Here is an 18862-nt window from a genome sequence, read left to right as displayed (position 1 = left end):
GGATCGCCATGCGTAAAGGACAAGCGGGCACACCATGCAGCCCTGCTTAGATCTAGCTAAGCTCATAAGCCAACAAGCGTCGTAAATTCTTACAGTTGCGCATTCAAAAGCGCTGACCGATAGCGCCAACTATAAATGACTTAGTGCGTTGATCATGAGGTGAGGTGATTTTCAGAAGTAGGCTTGAAAAAAATTCAATGACGAAAACAAGTTTAAAAATGTGCATTTCAGGACTCGACGTCATAGTTCGAGTCAGTGACGCGGATAGAGGTCTGAAAAATAGAAATAGAAACAAAAAGTATAAAATGTAAACCATAAATTACGTTTTTACAAGGGACTTATAACCTCCTTGAAAAGAAACCCTGATAAGATGATATTCCTTGATCAAGCCAGCGTATAGATTCGCCGTTGTTAAAAAAATGAAATTTCGAGGCCTTTTTACTAACAGAAGACGTAGGCCCGAAAATACCATGACACTTATCGTGGCAAGCTAATAATAAAAAATAAATGTTGAAGGTATATTGCTCGTGATAATGTAAAAGCATTTCGACCCAGTTTTTTGAACTGCAGCGTATGGTTCTTCAAGGTGCAGAATGTATAAAATTTTCTTTTTACGCAGTACGGGGAATTCAAAACTTTATATGCCACCCCGGTGGCTGAGTATTACGGCGCACGGCTGCTGACCCGAAAGACGCGAGTTCGATCCCTTCCGCAGCGGTCTAATTTCGATGGAGGCGAAATTCTAGAGGTGCGTGTATTGTGCGATTTCAGTGTACGCCAAAGAACCTCAAGTGGTCGACATTTCCGGAGCCCTCCACTACGGCGTCCCTCATAGCCTCAGTCGCTTCTGGACATTAAATACCCATAAACGATAAACAAAACCAAGACTTTATCCAAGAATTATTTATTAAGTGGATGAAATGAAAATGCGCCTCGTGTATGCATTATCGTGAATGCAAACAAAACGAAGTATCCTAAATAGGAATAAAGACGGTTGCTCAGTTTAGCAAGCCGGCGACAACTGCCATCAAAATTCCCAAATACACTTTAAGAGCATCACATTCGCTTTCAGTATGTATGTTACCGCTCTTGAGGGTTGTTTGACTAAAACATGCAGAATAATAAAGAAGAAAACTGCTTGATTCCGGCCGTGGCTTAGCAACGACAGAGCTTTTTGTGCAGTGTATAACGAGATTTCAAATCTTTTCTTAAGAAGTTAATTTGCATACATCTGTTACAAGCATGTCAAACTAGATTTCATTTCGACGGCGCGTTTCGCTGCTCAAGAAGAAGGCATTAAATCAAAGACCATCTCAGCAAACGTGCATTCATCACGCATTAAAGATACGCTGGCGCATGCCAGCAGTTTTATTAGCTGGGCATCAGTGTTTGTTACTGTCGGGCGAATTGCAGAGATCACATGAATTCGACAACCCAGTGCCTGTGTGTATTGTACTTGATTGTAGCATCGGAGTAAGCATGTTTTTTTATCATTTTATTAGTGTAGTTTAATTTAATCAAAGAAACGAAGGTCAGACTGCTGCTCGGTTAGAGGCAACTTATTTAATCTTTGCCTTATCGGCGTCGATTACACTAAGTTAGTTCGCGTTTCGAGATCTTACGAGAACTTAGGATAGGAAATAGCACAGTTACTAACAGTCTCAAATCTTGGCGGACATACCAAGAGTGCCGCGAGGGAAGGTTTGAGAAGAGAGTGAAAGCGGAGAGAAAGAGATGCCGCAGTGGAGGGCTCCGGAATAATTTAAACGACCTCGGGACATTCAACATGCACTCCCATCGCACAGCCCAAGAATGCCTTTTGCGTTTCGCCTTCTTAAAAATGTGGCCGCCGCAACGGGAACTGAACCCGGGTCCTTCGACTCAGTGGGCGAGCATTAGCCACGTTTCTTTATCTAGACGTGCAAAAGTTGGGGCCTCGTGAAGCGTCTCCCATACGGCAACACTAGTTACTTAATTGCCATGTACACGGTCGTGCACTGCTTTCCACATGTCTAACTTTTGGTGTGGCTTCGTAAGGCCAGCATTAGCACAAACACATGTTTCTATTTTCTGTACTGTTATATATATCGAATAATTGTGGAAGAGGGTTTCATTCAACTACTTCTGTCGCTTACGGCTCTAAAAGATAAAGAAGACGACATGCATCGGCTTAAAATATTTTATGCATGCCTTTAATCTTGAAAAAGTCAAAACAACACCTAATGCAAGGAGGAAAGTTTTTATGCCTGAGCTATGCTGTGTAAGTAGTGAAACTTGCAAGAGGCGTGAAAACAGTTGGCTTCTCTTCCTCTCACATAATTTTTTATATCACAGTGCGGTTGAGGTGTCCGCCGACTCTCAGAAGGCTACCAGTCTTTTCGTTAAACCACGTAAAAACCTTTCGACTGATGCATCCGGGTTGTGCGAGAGGTGTTTCGAACTGTTTGTCGGATCCCCCGCGCTGTCCTAGTGATTAGGGCGCTCAGGTACTGAGCCGGAGTAGCCGGGTTCGAACTAGACCACAGCGGCTGCGTTTCGATGAAGGCGGAACGCATAAGCGCTAGTGTGCTGTGCGATGTCAGTGCGTGTTAAGGATTCCCTATTGGTCGAAATTATTCAAGAGCTCTAAACTTGGGCACCTCTTGCTCTGTTTCTTCTTCGTCTCCTACCTTCCTTCCCCCACGTGACCCGCCGCACTGGCTCAGTGGCTTGGGCACTTGGTTGCTGAGCCGGAATACCTAGGTTCACACCAGAGCTCGGCAACCGGGTTTCGATGGAGGCGGAACGCAGAAGCAGCTTTGTGAAGTCAGCGGACGTTAAAGATCGCCAGGCTGCCGAAATTATTATGGAGCCCTCCAGTACCGCACCTCTTTTTTTCTTCTTTCAACCACACCTTCCTACATTCCTTCATTGTGCAGTTAAGGTGTCCGCCGAGAAGTTAGATTGTTAGTACGCTATGTACTTTCCTCAGAAAGCACTGGCGCCTTTAATTGTTTGTCGCCGTCTCCCAACCGGGTGTTGCCAGTGGCTCTAGTCCGTTCCACCCCATGGCAACAAAGTTACACTAGGTGTAAGGCACAGACTGGCTGCAACGATACCAACGTGCAAGGGGTAGTCAGCTGATTGTGTTAAAGAGCAACGTGTGGTCGCGTCATCATGGATCAGCAGGCGCCCCTCCCCGAAGAAGACAAAGGTAGCCTGAGGCAGTTCCGGCGGTTGGTAAAGGTGATTTTGTCGACATTGGGGAACGTCACAAATGCCGCTATCTGTAAAAATGGCCGAAAAAAGTGGCGCTGCCCACAGCAACCTTTTTCAGATACTTCGTGCTTTCTTTGCTTATAGAATTGGCACGCTATACGCAGCACGACCGCGAAACATTAATCTTCGTTTCATATCAGAACGATTTTCAAACAAGTAGTGCCAAATTTCAATAATATTCTACATTCAGCTAAGATTCTATAATCTTGAAGTAATAAATGTTATAAGCTTTCAAAATTAGCGACGTCCTGAGAAATTGGAATTGAGCGCATAAAATGATTCTATACATTTCGTTACGCTTAATTTATGAAGTTCCTCTTTTGGAGTCGTAGAACAGCAAAGCGAAAGACGTTATTGGTAACTTTGAAGCGATAATCATCTTTGCAGATTTCCCTCTTTTCAGATGTGTTTATCCACCCACGGCTCAAGGTGCTAATGTCATCAAGCATAGTTATCAAGCTCAGAGGCCACGTCGTGTTCGAGGGTCGAGCACCCCAATACCAAGAAATTGCCCTCGGCTGGTAATGCATTTCTCAAATTATGATCCCATGAAAATTTCACCAATTCGCGCTGAAAGTTTCCGAAGGGCGCAAGGCACTCTGCAAAGTGAATCTCTTTTCCCTGGCATTGCTGGCGGATCTATTAAAAATGGAATTTGAGGAAATGTTAGGCACATAACTGTATCACATTTAGATGTACGCCTCATGCATGCTGTGAGGGAAGACAGGAGGGTGGGAGTGAAAGATAAAAAAGTGGTGCCGTAAGGAGGGCTCCGCAACAATTTCAGCCACCTCAGGAACAGGCGTCGAACAGCACATGGGCGCCTTTTTTGTTTCGCTTCCATTGAAACTTGGCCGCTGTGGTCGGGTTCGATCTGGGCTACCCTGGCTCTGTAGCCCAGCGCCTAAGCACTGAGTCACCCCGGCGGTATGGCTATAAGAGTATCGGTGTAGTTCGGTAATGGACACCGAACGCAACAACAAAACGTCAACCATTGTCGAAAAACCTTTACTCTAGCAAGAAATATAAATATTCGGTAGCATAAATGAGTTACAAATGTACAGATGAGCAGTCCGGAAATCCTATTTGCGAAAGTATGTAGAAATTGCAACAGTAGGGTGTTTGCCCTTATATAACGCAAGAAAAAATCCGAATACAGCAAAGTGTTCAAACTGGGCCTTTCCCATCTACCAGGCATCTTACCCCAAATCAATTTGCTTATCACCGAGCTACACTTATCATCCACCGAGTAGTAAAAGTCTTATCTTCCTTCTTCCTAAAGGGCATCATCCCAACCATAGGAAAGTTTAAACCGTTTCTAGAAGTGCTTACTATGGAACGTCGAGGTGCAAGTAGCTTGGAAGAATGCACTGAGAACACCATTTTGCAACTGCAGCATGCTTAGTGAGAGGTGCAATTTGTGCTGAGGTTCAAGTGTGAGCTTTGAAGGCAGCACGATGCCGCATTATTCAAAGAACGGCATGAATATTTATTCTCAAGCCCACTGCGAAGACTTAGTTGTAAGTTTCAAAGCATGCGCAATTAACCGCACCGTGCTGCGAAGCTCTTGTGGTTATGAGCAACCTGCTAAAGTACACATCACTTTCAAGGAAGCGACGCCGAACGTCCATAAATTCAGTAATGTCGGCTCTAATGCCACATACTATGTATCTGTGATACAGATCTGAAAATTTAGCCCTCCTCAAACCTCTGTCCCTGATAGCACGCATAAAAGTTATAGCACACATAAGAACAAAACGCCTTCATTCCATGGTTTAATCCGCAACATTGATAACAGAAATGTGAAGATAAAACGTAGCTGCTTTTTATAGCTGTAAAATCTTGACCTTTGACGTCACATGAAAGTATGCTTTAGCGGCATTTACACAACAGTATGAACCGATTGTCCTAACATCTTTGACAAATTTAAGCAGAGCCTGCTTAGATGCTTAGTGGTGTTAGCATAGCTCTTGTGAGATCATATTTGCCCTCACTGAGTTCGACGAGATATTGGATTTCGGCTGGTTCCCACTGCGCAGCGCATAAAATAGGATCATATTTTAATGATAAGACAGAATAGGTTGAGGCGTCTTCGAGCCGCTTTGTACGCTGAGTTAGCGCAAGGTATTTATTATGCGAAACGTGCAATTCATAAGTTTTCGTAGTGTACTTAGTGGACTGACAGCAGTAGGAATCGCCTACAAATGCGCGAGTGCATGACGTTATACGAGGGGGTCAATGCCTTTCAAACGAAGGGGCAGTTTTTCTGGTCCCTCACAGTTCGGCTTTTTACGGCGCGTACAAAAGAAAACACCGGATCTGAATGTTTCCTTTATTTGATAATTTCTGTCCTTTCCTTCTCGTCTAGTTTGCTGTTATTGCGATATTGTTTAATTGGAGGTATTTTTGTTATATTATTGGATCTTTATAATTATCGCCTAGAAAGCAAATGCCTCACACCGAGAAATAACGTTGTGCAGTAGCATGAACTGCAACGCTCAGTGAGTGCTAGATCACTGTATAACAATACACTTTTCGGACTAATTGGAAAGAACGGGTAAAACGTCATATACCCGAATTTTCTTCTGGAGGCTTTCTATTTTGGAAATTCATTTAACCGCCACATTTTCAACTCTTTTTACCCGCACAATTCTGTCCGTCCGTCTGTCCATTCACACCGTGTGGAAGGGAGTAGGTGTGAGTGGAATGCGAACCCTACGTCTTTTAAGTGCCAATGTGGGAAGTGTCAAAGCGACGCGCTGAGGCCTTTAGCGCCGACGCTGGCAGACGGTGCTGCTGCAGTGAAGGAAAAAACCGAGAAGTGCACGCATGTGTCGCCTGGCTCCGAGCTCCGACTTGTCCACTGTAACTGCCTCATGCAGACAGAAGGGAGCTGAAATAGGCGTGTCGTGGCAACTGTCGTCGCAAAAGCAACGACGCCGACTATTGCAGCAGCTGCTATACGCAATGCAATACCCCCTATTCCTCCCCCCCAATCAGCCGGCATGCAGGTCATACAAGCATGTGCAGAGGGTATTTGGGCAATATAATAACTTACAATTAGCGTGACATGAACGACATGAGCGTCACTGAGCAGAGCAGGAGTTTGAAAGCAAAGGTCTGTATTAAAGAAATCACACGAGGATAAATTTCATTCACTCGTGAATGCCCAATATCTCATCTGATGACCAAACAAGAACTTATTGAAGAATGTCAACGCCTTACTCATTTGGAATATACAGAATGTCTTTAATTTCGGTGACTTTAGAGTGACAGCGTTGATGCGTTACTTTCAATCACGTATTGGTAGATTCCCTCGCACATGCGGCTGTTAGCGCTCGCATGTGCTTGGTTAATGTCCGCGTTGATTCTCTTTGTGCGTAACAGCCATTGCGTGTCTGGATAGCTCCTGGCGTGAACAAAATGGTGTGTAAATATACTTTTGCCAACGCTAGCGTCCTCATTTCCTGCATCCTCCTGACTGGCCTCACCTGGAACGCGGGACGCTACTGTAAAGTAAAAGTAATGAATACAAATGCTTGCGCCGAGAAGCCGAGAGCATGCGAGAATACTGAGCAGACGTGTCTTACGCCCTACGTCGTAGCTGCCACGTGGGGGTTAATAAATGACGCGAAAAAGAACAGTGCCTATAGTTTTCTTTAGTGGCAACTTTTCTGCTGTTGTTAATTGTGTAGAGATGAGGAGAAAAGATTCAACGGCACGCCTGCATTTTCGAAGTGTGGTAATACAGGAGCAGTACAGAATAGGCCAAAATTTATTTACCTCAAGCAGGAATTCTGAAATACCATCTTTCTCTTTCCAATTAGTGCCTTCCTAGACAAAGTCCAGGTGATCCATGTGGTCCTCCGGGTTGTGTATGCGGCTCCCTCCCGGGAAGGGAGTATCGTGGATTACTTTCCTGCATCTTCGTTCTATCGGGGTAGCTTTCATCCTTGTGCACAAAAAAATTTTCAAAATGTGAAATAAAGTGAAGAAACTTGAAGCACCGTAAAGCCCGTTATTAAGCCTCACAAGCAATGCAATACGCATTAACAGATGTGTGAAGAATAAAAGTGTGACATACGAGGAGGAAGCAACAAGCGTGGTTATTGTTCCCAATTGTTCTTTATGGTGGATGACGCCATGCGATATATTACAGAAAATAAGTAAAGATGGGCCAGTGGAGGTGTATAATGCCTACATACGTTGTCCCGGACCTGGAAAGAGCATTCTCATAAAGCTGATCGTCTGTTCCTCAGTGCTTATTATAAACTTTCAAACTAATATACAATCGGGAAAAGAACCATTGTCACTCATATCCCGCAGCCAGCCAAAACATTTCATTAATAGTAGCCGGATAATAGGTAGACTCAGAGTTAAAAGGGTAAATAACTGAGATAATTGGTGTATATTTCAGGTTTGGATGCAGCAGGATCAAAATAACATTACGCAGAGAAAAGGAACACACAGAACGAGGACTAAGCTGCATTAACAGCGCAGTTGTCAGTGCAGCTTAACCCTCGTTCTGTGTTCCTTTCCGCGCACCGTTCTTTTGATTCTGCTGCATCCAAACCTGAAGTAGACTCGGAGGCTAGAATAAATCATCGCACTCTGTACTCGCGAATTTCCGGGCAAATTTCTTGTCTGTGCCAGTGAATGCTATCATGAGTGCAAGTAATTTGCTTAGAAATTTTGTGCTTTGAAATTGGCTGCCATTCTGGGCGGCGTTTTTTAGAGCGTAGTTCTTATGCACCCGTTCGTGTGTTGAGCCCCGTCGCCGTCGGTGTAACCGAGGACGAGGGGAGAAAGGAGAGAATAGGAGAGCGAGGGGAGCGCGGGCACGCTCCCCTCGCGACCGGCCGTGCCGGATGAACGAAAGTGCCGCCGCTCGCTGATAAACGGCGCCAGAGTGGTGCTTGTCCGCGTCGGCACGCCACTACCAGCGTTGTCTTCTTAGCATAAACCGTCTGTATATGAACCAGGCCTTTCTGCAGCAGGTTGAACATATCTACATAAATTTCTTCGACCACAAAGCCATCTTCATGACCAACAAACAGTGTGAGAGGAGTGTTACTTGAAGAAAGAGTGTGCGTGGAAAATAAAGATTGCTTTGTAACTGTACATACATGCACCTGTCTCTCAAATTATGGACCTAAATGTATCGCCAAAACCAAAACGCCTACAGGGCAGAGCTCAAATTTCGCATTAAGGAGTACGTAATCTACCTTAGAATTTTTTTTCGAGTGGAGTCGTTTTATATTTTAATGGAGAGCAAACATTTGCGAGGATTCAAACAAACGTATCGCGATAATTTTGATAACTGAATGTGCCCACGAATAGAAGCAAAATACAGGCTGGCATATCTATAAGGATCACGGTTGACTCTTAGAGTTGACTTCGAAGGCGGACCAACTAGCCCAAATCAGAGTACCACTTGATCGTTTGCTGCTCAGATTTCTTTTGCAATCAATAAATTAATGTGGAGCTAGAGCAAGACAGAGGAATAGCTTTTTTTTCATGATGAGGCCCTGACGCTGCAACAGGGACGTCACAAATTCATCCCGCAAACGTCTGGTATGATTAGCTCACATCACTCACGTAAAAAAAAACAACTAGGCAGGGACACTTAAGTCTGCTTGCGTGTGAGAAGGCGTTAGCCCACCCACTCACTTTGCGAACGCAGTCGCCGTGCGCTGCGGCGTGATGTACCCCGATGCCGCACACCTGGCAATTCTGCCTCTGCATGGCTCTACGTAGTCGCCTCCGTGACGCCGCCGCACCCCTTCTGATCAGCGCGCTGATCCGCCTTAAGGTTATGACGCGGTAGCTAATTGGTTAACGCCCATATATGCAGAATTGCTCTTTCTGTACTTAACATTCACAGATCCCTGGCAGTCCTCATACCACTCCTGGCGCAGTGGGGCAGGGGTTAAGTGGTGCGCCACTGTTCTGGAATGGCAGGAGCTGTCACCGGTGGAATTTGTCGCGCGACCACTCATTAATTTTACAGGTGCCTGTGCATCTTTTATGGGTACTATCGAGTGTCATCCCTTTCCTGGGATGGCAGGCGCTGCAACAGGTGGATTCTCCGATCCAGATTGCTCTGCCGGAGAAACCTCGCAGGACTGATCATTAAGTTAACCGCCACCTGCCAGGTTGCATGTGGACGTGCTCTTTTATAGGTACCATCGGGTGTCACAACACATGCAGACACGCGCAGATTTTCGCTTAATGGGTCAAGTAAGGCTATTGATTTAAAATATTTTCATTCCTAAAACTAGTATGGCTCTTGCATATTCGTGGTAGTCCGGATAATGACCACTTTCTGGCAGCTTGAAGCAAACGCCAGACCATTGCAACATACTCATCATCGTCTCCATCATCGCCGTCTCTAGCTGTCATCGCGAGTTGCATCGCACGAAATTAGCAGTTATTATGGGGTCTCCTCACTCAAAATTGCCGAAAATGGTCGCAGGCAAGCACTTCTGGTTGCTACATGTGCCGCAGCCTTCACTGGCTTTACTTTTTTTAAGTGGCTAGCGTGCAATTTACACTACTTGCTTTTGTGGCTTGAAGAACCAGTGCCATCAACCGTTTCCTTCCTCGATCGGACATGCTAAGTGGATGCGCGAAGATCGCTTCTGTCGCTCCTCCACGCACCAGATTGCTCACCTGCTCTTTGGCCTAAGGAATGCTGTTTTTTTTTGTGAACACAAAAACCGCCGGTATTGTATATTGCAAATCCGACTAGCCTAACCCGAGACATATTTTAACTAAGAGACACGTTAGACAGCTATGACCACCTTTCTATCTTTCTATCGCAAAGTCGTCATAGGCTGCAACGAATATCCTTTCTCTGTCTTGAATCATCCAGCTCGATTGCACATCAACGGCAAAAGCAGTAATGCCGTCGAGTATGGAGAGCGCAGCACGAACGTATAAAATAAGACAGTGAAGGCTCAACCTCAAGCAAGTTATTACCTATTAAAACACATACCGAGATACGCTGGGGTATCCAGTCTGCGTTAATTTTCATTCAACTACACGTCTTGGCCTCACTTGTTGAGACATAGAAATTGATAGTCTGTACGCCGAGACTCCCTCAGGGCATGGGGTAGCAGCTGTTTTATTCTCAAAGGCAATGTCCTCTATTTATTAAGCGGACAAGCTTTAGCCAGAATCACGCTCTCTAGGAAAAAAATTATGGGAGCATTTTGCCAATCTAAAGTGCGGCAAGGTGAAAGCCTCTGGCCTTGCCGACTGCGATTCTATCTTCGCAGGTTCCCATACCAGTCTACCTTGCCACACTTTCGATCCAGACGACATTGTTGGCGATTGCGGTCTGCTTCTCCGGCCTTCTTCTCTTCTCTGGCTTCTAGGTTCTCTGGTGGTGGCGCGCAGGTGGCGCCACCAGCGCGCGCGCCGTTACTATGACGACATCGGGTGTGACGCCGCCCTCTCCCGTCGCTATATCGACGTCCGCGCCATATTTACGCATTTCGCTGTTTTATTTTTTTCGCTACAATTGGGTATAAATAACTAATCACTCTAGAGTAATCGAACTTTGTGTGGGGGTTACATTTTGTCCCCTCTATCGGATGCTGCCATTCGTTTTCTGCTATCCTGATTAGTTGCCGCGTTATTCGTGGAAGACAGCGTTACACCCTTAAAAGTGGGTGGTAGATAAACGTTTGGTGCACAACCAATTCTCGCCACGTGGGCAGAGAACGGGCTTGACTCAAAAGCTCATGAGTCAAAAACCTTAGCACAGCAGTGAGACGATGCATGGCATAAGATGCAAACAGTTTGACTTGAGGGAGGTTAATTTGCACAAAAATCCTATAACACCGATTTACTAAGGGAAGAAAAGTGTTTAACAAAAGTACAATTTTTTCCTCGGGCGCTCCAGCTCTCCTACTACGCCATAGAACGTGGAAGGGGTAGTCTCGAAGAATGGCGTGCGATCTCCGGCTGGCCCGCTGGCTGTGCGGAATGGTTTTTTCCCGGTTTTCATGGAGTAGTGACCAAAAATACATTACTATGGCGCGGACGGGCCGTCAGCGCCAGGCGGACAGGAGAGGAGGAAACTTCTTGAAGGTGCGACGACAAGACGCCGGCTCTTCCGAGGAAATATAGACAGCATTACTGCTAACCCTCCGCACGCAACAAAAAATTGGAGCACGCTTAAGCTTCGCCTTTAAGAGTGGAACGTGACAGCGTTTTGTAGCTCTGCCGAGTTATTACTCCTGTACGCATCAGTGCACAAAGACACTTCATGAAGTCAAAGACCACAACGTATTAACTAAGTCCACTTTTATTCAGTTCGAACCAACGAGTCTTAGTAGTGTACGTTGGAAAATTTGAGGCTGTTGAGGGAATTTTAAACCTGACAAAGCCTGCCAGGAAGATCTGGCTGGTTGCTGGAGTCAAGATTTGGTGACTGTCCCTGTAGATGTTCTAGTGTTTTGTTACAGTATGGCAGTAAAGGAAAAAAAAAGAGCCTTCGTAGCGTCTTCTCGGCGTGCTCGCCTCGCAATCTTAATGTCTCTGGTTCGATTCCCCATATCTTTATGAGATTTTTTCCAGCCCTCCCATCTAAAAGTATAAAGGCAAATAAAGATTATTATTCGTATTATCATTATTTTGAGGCTTTCGTGTTACAACGCCAAAAACGCCGTCAGGAGCTTTTCTGTGACACGAGCTCTTTAATGATGTCGACTTAATACTGTAGGAACTCGCCGATCGCAGCCACACTCCCCATGGTACGCATTGTCTGGGATCTAGGCCAAACGCCTGTTCCTGGAAGCGAGCGTGAACATGCACTCGCTCGAGAACTTCCACGCCGTACAACAGGCAAAATGCGAACACATTTTAACGACGCACTACTGAGACAGCCACTAACAAACTCGCGCCTCCTAGAATACTGCTGACTACACTGAAGAACGTTTAGACCAACCCACTCATCCCTATCCAGAGGGTACGCCACAGCGTGTGGCCAGCTTCGGATGAACTCCTTCAAAAACCTCCTGCACAAGCAAACTTTTTTCCCTCATAATACTTCTCTTCGTCTCCTACTCTGATCCCATGGCAGCGACCATTACCAATACCTCTCGGGAAGCTGCTCTGTGTAGCTATAGGCTAAGCGATCAGACGCGGTTAATCACTTGTACACGCAGGATAACAAGCGATTGGAGCCCAGGACAGAAGCCTCGCTCAGAAGGGCAGGTTCCACGGTCATCCATTCCTTCAAAAAAGAGTTTTCATCACCATGATATCCCCCACCTATTGGTTCCGGGTGCAAAACTATAAAAAGACTGCTGTTTTATTGTAATTCACAAAATACGTATTTCCTTTGGCAAAAGTAAGCGAACAACATGTTTTTGCTTCTCAACCGTATAACGGAGCCTGTACGGCAGCCCTAAACCGGCAGCACAAACCGGCAGCCCTAAACCGGCGACAGGAAGGGCGGCATACTTGCGCTGAAGAGCTTCGTATACGGCGGGAACGTCGAATGTGACGCGGCTGGCAGCGAGGTCTTGACATATGTATAAGCAAGCTGCGGTACTGGCGACGCAAAAACATCGGCGCAGGTCGCTGGGCGTGCAGCTTGCCGCTACTATCACTGGCTGTCAGACACTGAGGTGTCGCAAGGCGTGGAGAAGGAGCTGGAGTAGGCGACTTAAGAGCGCCAGCCGCAGTGAAAAGAGCGAATGTGATCTAACGGCAGCATAGTAACTAGAGGCAAATGAGGAGTAGGGGCGGCAAGATCACACATGGCCCTTAAGGACGGTGCAGACGCCACCGGCTGCGGTGGATGAGACGCGCGGTTGTGTCTGGACGCCTCGTGGAAAAGAGGATCCGCAGTGGTTGGCTCGGCTGTCGCGGTGGGACAGATATGGCTTACGGCGTCAGATGTACAGCAAGCGGCGTGGCGCGATGCAAGCAGATTGTCTTGTGCAACTGGGCAGTGTCGAGTGGGCGTGTGGCTTCCGGCAGGAGGCAGAGTGGGCCGCGCCGGAGGCAGGAAGGAGTTGCCGAGGAACTGTGCGTGGAATACGAAGGGGATCCACGGGTCGAAGAACCAGCCGGAGAGATGGGGTGCTCGATGAGTGGGACCTCAACGTGTAATAGCACAGGAGGACTCATGGGAGTGTGTGAGGAGGCCTGGGCAGGAGCCGCTGCCGAACAGGTGATTGCAACCGTACTTGCGTCCTTTGTCAAAGTATGTGGTGCAATGCTGGCAGCAGGATGGTGGAGTGGAGCGCCGTAAAAACGGAAAAATGCCGCCATCAATCCATCGAACAGGTAGTCGTCCGGTGGTGGAAGGTCAAGCTGGTCAAAGACGTTGGCGGGCAGCTTCCACTTGACGAGGAGGAACCGCCAAATCTGGGACGACACGCCGTTGACGTATAGCTGGGCCTCCACTTTCGCGAACCATGCAATGGGGCGGTGCGGGCGGAATGGCCACAGCTGTACACGGGACGGGTCCCTGGGGCGGGATCGGGCGCCACTCATATTGCGGTAGGTTCATGGCGAGGCAGGAACTCGAAGGTACAGCTTCGGTGCTGCGGTTGCCGGGGCGTCCGGGCTGTCCTTGGTCACCACAATGTGGAGGACGCCCAGGAAGGCGACTGCGGCCACATTTATTGGAGGGCTGCCAGAGTAGAGACAGCAGCGCAATGGCGGCGGCACCGTCCGGCCCTGACCAAGGTCCCGAGCATTCTCTCGAGCGCGTGCTATGGATACTTCGTCCTTTTTGGCATTTCGCCACTGCCAGCCGCGCGGGTCGCTACAACCGCAAGGCGTCAGAACGTGAGAACAAAGGTTCTTTTTTACGCAGATTCAAATCTTAAGGTCTGCCATAGGTACTTCGCTACGCGGCTTAGAAACAAACCACCTTTGCCCGGTTACTTTAGGCAAATACCTTGCGTCCTTTTCCGCATATTTTCTAGTTTGGAAATCTGCGCGGTATATTACCTGTAATGAATGGCCAGGAATATTTTTTTCGGAGTCAAAGTTTGAGCCCCCTCGTGAAATGAAATTTTATTGCAAAAAATTTAAACTTTGTGCAGTTCGAGAAAAAATCTTTTCTGCGGATACTCTAGGAGCTCTTAGCCTCCAATTTCCCTCTTACTCATTCAGGACAACCATTTTGAACAAAGTTAAAATGCCTTCTCGGTGATGGTGGCTGTATGCGCCAAAAAATTAGATAACGCCATAAGATGTATCGTAGGTAGCTTAGCAGAACGCCATATTAAACGGGCTTTTGGGCTAACATGAAGCCAGAACACTCTCCGCCGCCTTTCGCCGTGTTGATATCGCCCACTCTACTTTGGTGGCCGAGTAGCACAGCAAGTATTAGAAGTGTTAAAAGTCTTATCAGCGCGCATGCAGGAGGCACTTAAGCTATGCCTTAAAGGTGTACTAAACAGGAATCTGACCTCGTCTTTTTACGGCGGGAACTTTATCTACACGTTCTGGTCATTCTTAGAAACTTCGAATTATTGTCCTGTTCAGCCTATTGCCGTAATTAAATTGTATTAAACATGCCGGCTCACTCCTTTTTTTTTTAACTCAACGCGGTAGGTAGGAGGAGTCAACCAACGCGTCAGCCAGTCCCGTGGCGGCTTGCCGCTCTGCCACCGGCGGAGTGATACGTAAATCAGAGTCCACGTGTATTTTTATTTCCGTGGGCCTAATTTGCTGCTATATTGTCTGTGACTGAAACTGTTTATTCAGTGAAATAAAAAAACAAATAAAAGCGAAAGCGAAGCCGCCACTGGGCTGGCTGAAAGGCACTCCACGCGTTGGTTCACTTCGATTACCTGCCGCGTTGAGTTAAAAAATAAAGGCGGGAACCGGGACGTTTAATTCGATTTAACAAGGGCAATCGGCCGCACAGGACAATAATTCGAAGTTTCCAAGAATGCCCGGAACGTGTCGATAGAGTTCTTGCGGTAAAAAGACGAGTGCGGATTTCTCTTTAGTGCACCTTTAAGAGCCTTAGTGGGTTAATGCCAACATGTGCAGAATTGATCATTCTCTTCTTAACATTCATAGATCGCGGCGAGTCCTCGTACCACTGCCAGCGCAGTGGCGCAGTTACGCAGCGGTTAAGCGATGTGCCACTGAACTGGCAGGTAGCTCTTTCTACCACAAGCACCGGTAAGGATTGTGCGACTCATGTTGCTCTCCTCAAACAACCACTCGCGACAATCATTAATTTAACTGCCACCAGTGAGAGGAAGTTCTGATCATGCCACAAAGTTACGTGTCCTAGGCGGCGCGATTCCCTCCTTCCATTGGTTACAGCTCGCGCGACGCTCTTACGAACTTACCTCGAACTAACCACACCGTACCCTAGAACCTCTGAGAGGTTGGAGTTAGTTCGGAGCGCAGGACAAGACAAGATGCATGGAAAAAATAAAGCGCACTCAGGACAACGGGCAAGGAAGAACAAGCAACACAAACACAAACAAGTGATTTTTACTTTAAAAAATCATTCATCTCAAAATATTCATTTTTTCTTACGAATCCACCTTTTTTTTCTGAACTAGACGAGAGGGATGGTCAGTACTTTTCTATTGGGAATACATTGTGCAAAATACCCAACCAAGAAAAACAAGTCCTTTGTGGTCTAGCGTTGCATCGATCGAATCTTGATTATGCCCGTCCTCTCCTTGAGCTATGCCATTGAGTCCGTTTTATTCTTCATCTTTAACATTCCCCTCCGGGCTACTGACATTCGTAGAGGATGCAGCTTTTAAGGCGCCGCCTGATTCTAGATTATTCTTTCACCGGTAGTTCAAGTCCTTTTACCGCAGTGCCACTGCCCCCATCGCCATTGGCTTTAAACGAGTGCAAGGATCTCTGCTGATTCTTAAATATCGTCGCCGTGGAAAGCCAGCTCACATATAACTTCCTGTGTACCTGCACTCCCGAATTGTAGCAGTCACCACTGACGAAGCCAAAGTTCTCGAGTATTCGGATCTAGTTGAAGGTACCTTTCGTTAGCTCGTGCCTTAGATCACTGCGACGTTGAGCACTGTCTGACCGTCCTCTTTAGATTGGCGATGCTCAGTTTTAGCGTGCTCCCGTGATATTTCTAGCACTCTGTCTACTCGGCATTTGGGAGGTTATATTTCCGCATAACATGACTGTTATTTTTTCAGCATATTTCTGTACACAAGAGGGAGAGGCAGTGACATTGCTCTTACGGGGCCTAGAGGTTTCGGGGCGGTGAACCGAAACGAATGTTGCTGGCCTGCCCCGCATGGCTGTACATGCAAATGATCGGTTTCTGATCGCAGTCCTTATTAGGGTTTCGATCCTCCTTTACAACACTGATGTGATGGTCAGGGTAGTTAATCCTGCATCTGTGGGATGTTCTCACTGGTGTTGAACTAAGGCCTGCCACTATACGCATGTGTCGTGGACAGCTGATTGCTGCCCGCATTTTGACTTGTGTGATTTCGTCTAACCCTCCGTGACTCACCGTGTTCAAACTCGCTAGCTCTTGCCAGTAATAAATTTTGCTGGAGCACGGGCTATCCAAATCTATCAAAACTGTCTCAAATGGCCAAATCATCTTCTTTTGAGGCAGTGGCTGTCGGCTGTTGTCACTGATTTAAGGCCTCACCCAGAACGGGCGATGCATTTGTACCAACACGCCGTTGTCTCTTTTTTTTCACTGAAGAATTGCATGACATAGGGATTTGAACCATGCTCCTCTTATACACGAAGCAGAGGCTGTACCTCTACGTCATCACTCCTCCTAGCAATAAAATTCCAATAAAGAAGATTCTCAGGAAGGGAAGCATGATCTTTCCGGTGCTTTCTACCGCCTGCTTACGGACGGTATTTAGGAATCTGCGATGCGATAGTTGGAGAAGAGAGTAAAAGAATAGCTGAGTAATCGCTGATTCGCTGATGACTTTGTCTTGCTCAGTCGCTAAGGGGATGAGCTGAAAAGAATGACCGATAACTGCGAGAGGCACAACCGAACGGTGTGTTTAAAGACGATATGCAGAAAACTAAAGCAGTGTTCCACAGTCGCAGAAAACATCCGCATTTTATGACTGGTAGCGAGGAGCTATAAGTGGTAAGGAAATACGTCTCTTATGACATGTAGTGACCGCATATTCGAACTATAGAACGAAACACCTAGAAGAATAGAATTGGGTGAAGCGCATTTGGCAGGCACCCATATACTATGAAGGCTAATCGTCAATATCCTTCAAGAGCAAACTATAGAATAGCTGTATCTTAACGGTACTCACCAACGGGCAGCAAAGTGGATGCTAACAAAAAGGGCACGATTTCAATTCAGGACAACGTAGCGAGCTATGGAAAGTAACGTCAAGAGAGAGGAAGATATATAAGTGTGTCAGGGAACAAACGCAAGTCAGTGATAACCTAGTCGAAATAGAGAAGAAGAAATGGGCTTGGGGAGGACATGTAATGCGAAGGCAAGATAGCTGAATGTCGTTAAGTGTAACGGTCTGGATTCCAAGAGAAGGCAATTGTAGCAGGGGGCGGTTGAAAGGCAGGTGCGCGGATGAGATTAGGAAGTTGACAGGCAGGAGGTGGCCGCCCTGCACGGGAAAGGGTTACTTGAAGAGAGAGGCTTTTGTCCAAATTTGGCACAGTCAGGTTCATGATGATGGTGATGAGTATTCTACAGCATTATTGATTTACCTACATATTTTGCTAGCTGGAATGTCGATGTCGGTGAAGGTAAATATGTTCTTCTGACTGTTAATATATTTTATGCAAAGGCACCAGTCAATGCGCAATATCTATGAAAGGCTTAATTCGAAAATGTTGGCTTCCTCATGAAAACCTCGTAGAGCGACTGAAAGGCGACAGCATGACTAAAAAATGTCAGAAGCCACAAAAGGTCACTGCTGTATGTAGTAAAATTTGCTCCGGGCATACATGTGCTAATGTTCGAATCATGTCAGTTAAATTGGAAATGGCACCTGCAGCTTACAGCAGGCACTTCATCCGCACCTACTAATCACACCGCTGCTCTCTCAGAGATGGTTCTCAGATTGAAAATATGACTTCAGATTGCTCGTTCGATTTTTGTGTGTGCTTATAAATGATCAGCAAAATTGTCTAAAACAGGAAACAAAGTGTTCGCAAAGAGTGAAAAGCGATAGAGTGATTTTTGCGCGAATGCACAATTGTGGTCGCAAAAAATTAGGACTCAATATAGAGCGCCGCTTGTGTCCACCTTATTCAGGGTTTTCTTTATATAACACTGTCCATTACGAACACAGAAATGAATAAAAGCAGTTTTTCATTAAAAAAATGTGAAGAGAAAGTTTTATACTTTTATACTCTTCTTTTTGTCACACATATTGTGTTCATATTTATTATGTTAGCGCCACTGCTATATGGCTTGCTTCATCACTCTTCTTCGTCTTTTTTCATTATTTTCTCCATAGTGACGGCTTCGACGTGCATCTTTACCAAACTTATCCCTGCGGAACAAAGATGCAGAGAAGGCTTTGCACGGTGGACGCTCCAAATTCGGTGCCGCATTTGCAACCATCAGGTGGACCGCAGGAATCGCCTAGATTTTGATCAGGTCGGCACT

The 18862-nt window shown here is 46.3% G+C and overlaps 1 long non-coding RNA gene across 2 annotated transcripts; it reads left to right on the top strand.

Moving 5' to 3' along the window:
• Window positions 1-1292: 1292 nt before the first annotated feature.
• Window positions 1293-7345, top strand: LOC144097140 (uncharacterized). Of its 2 annotated transcripts, none has more exons than XR_013306915.1 (3): window positions 1293-1473; window positions 3662-3779; window positions 7086-7345. It is a non-coding gene; the product is annotated as an uncharacterized LOC144097140 (long non-coding RNA). The 2 variants fall into 2 exon arrangements; XR_013306916.1 differs by having other exon boundaries at window positions 3646-3779.
• Window positions 7346-18862: the final 11517 nt, after the last annotated feature.

The sequence above is a fragment of the Amblyomma americanum genome, chromosome 7 (assembly GCF_052857255.1).
Source record: "Amblyomma americanum isolate KBUSLIRL-KWMA chromosome 7, ASM5285725v1, whole genome shotgun sequence".
Taxonomy (NCBI): domain Eukaryota; kingdom Metazoa; phylum Arthropoda; class Arachnida; order Ixodida; family Ixodidae; genus Amblyomma; species Amblyomma americanum.
Note: the sequence above shows the minus strand (reverse complement) of the source record. Positions and strands in the feature narration are given on the sequence as shown.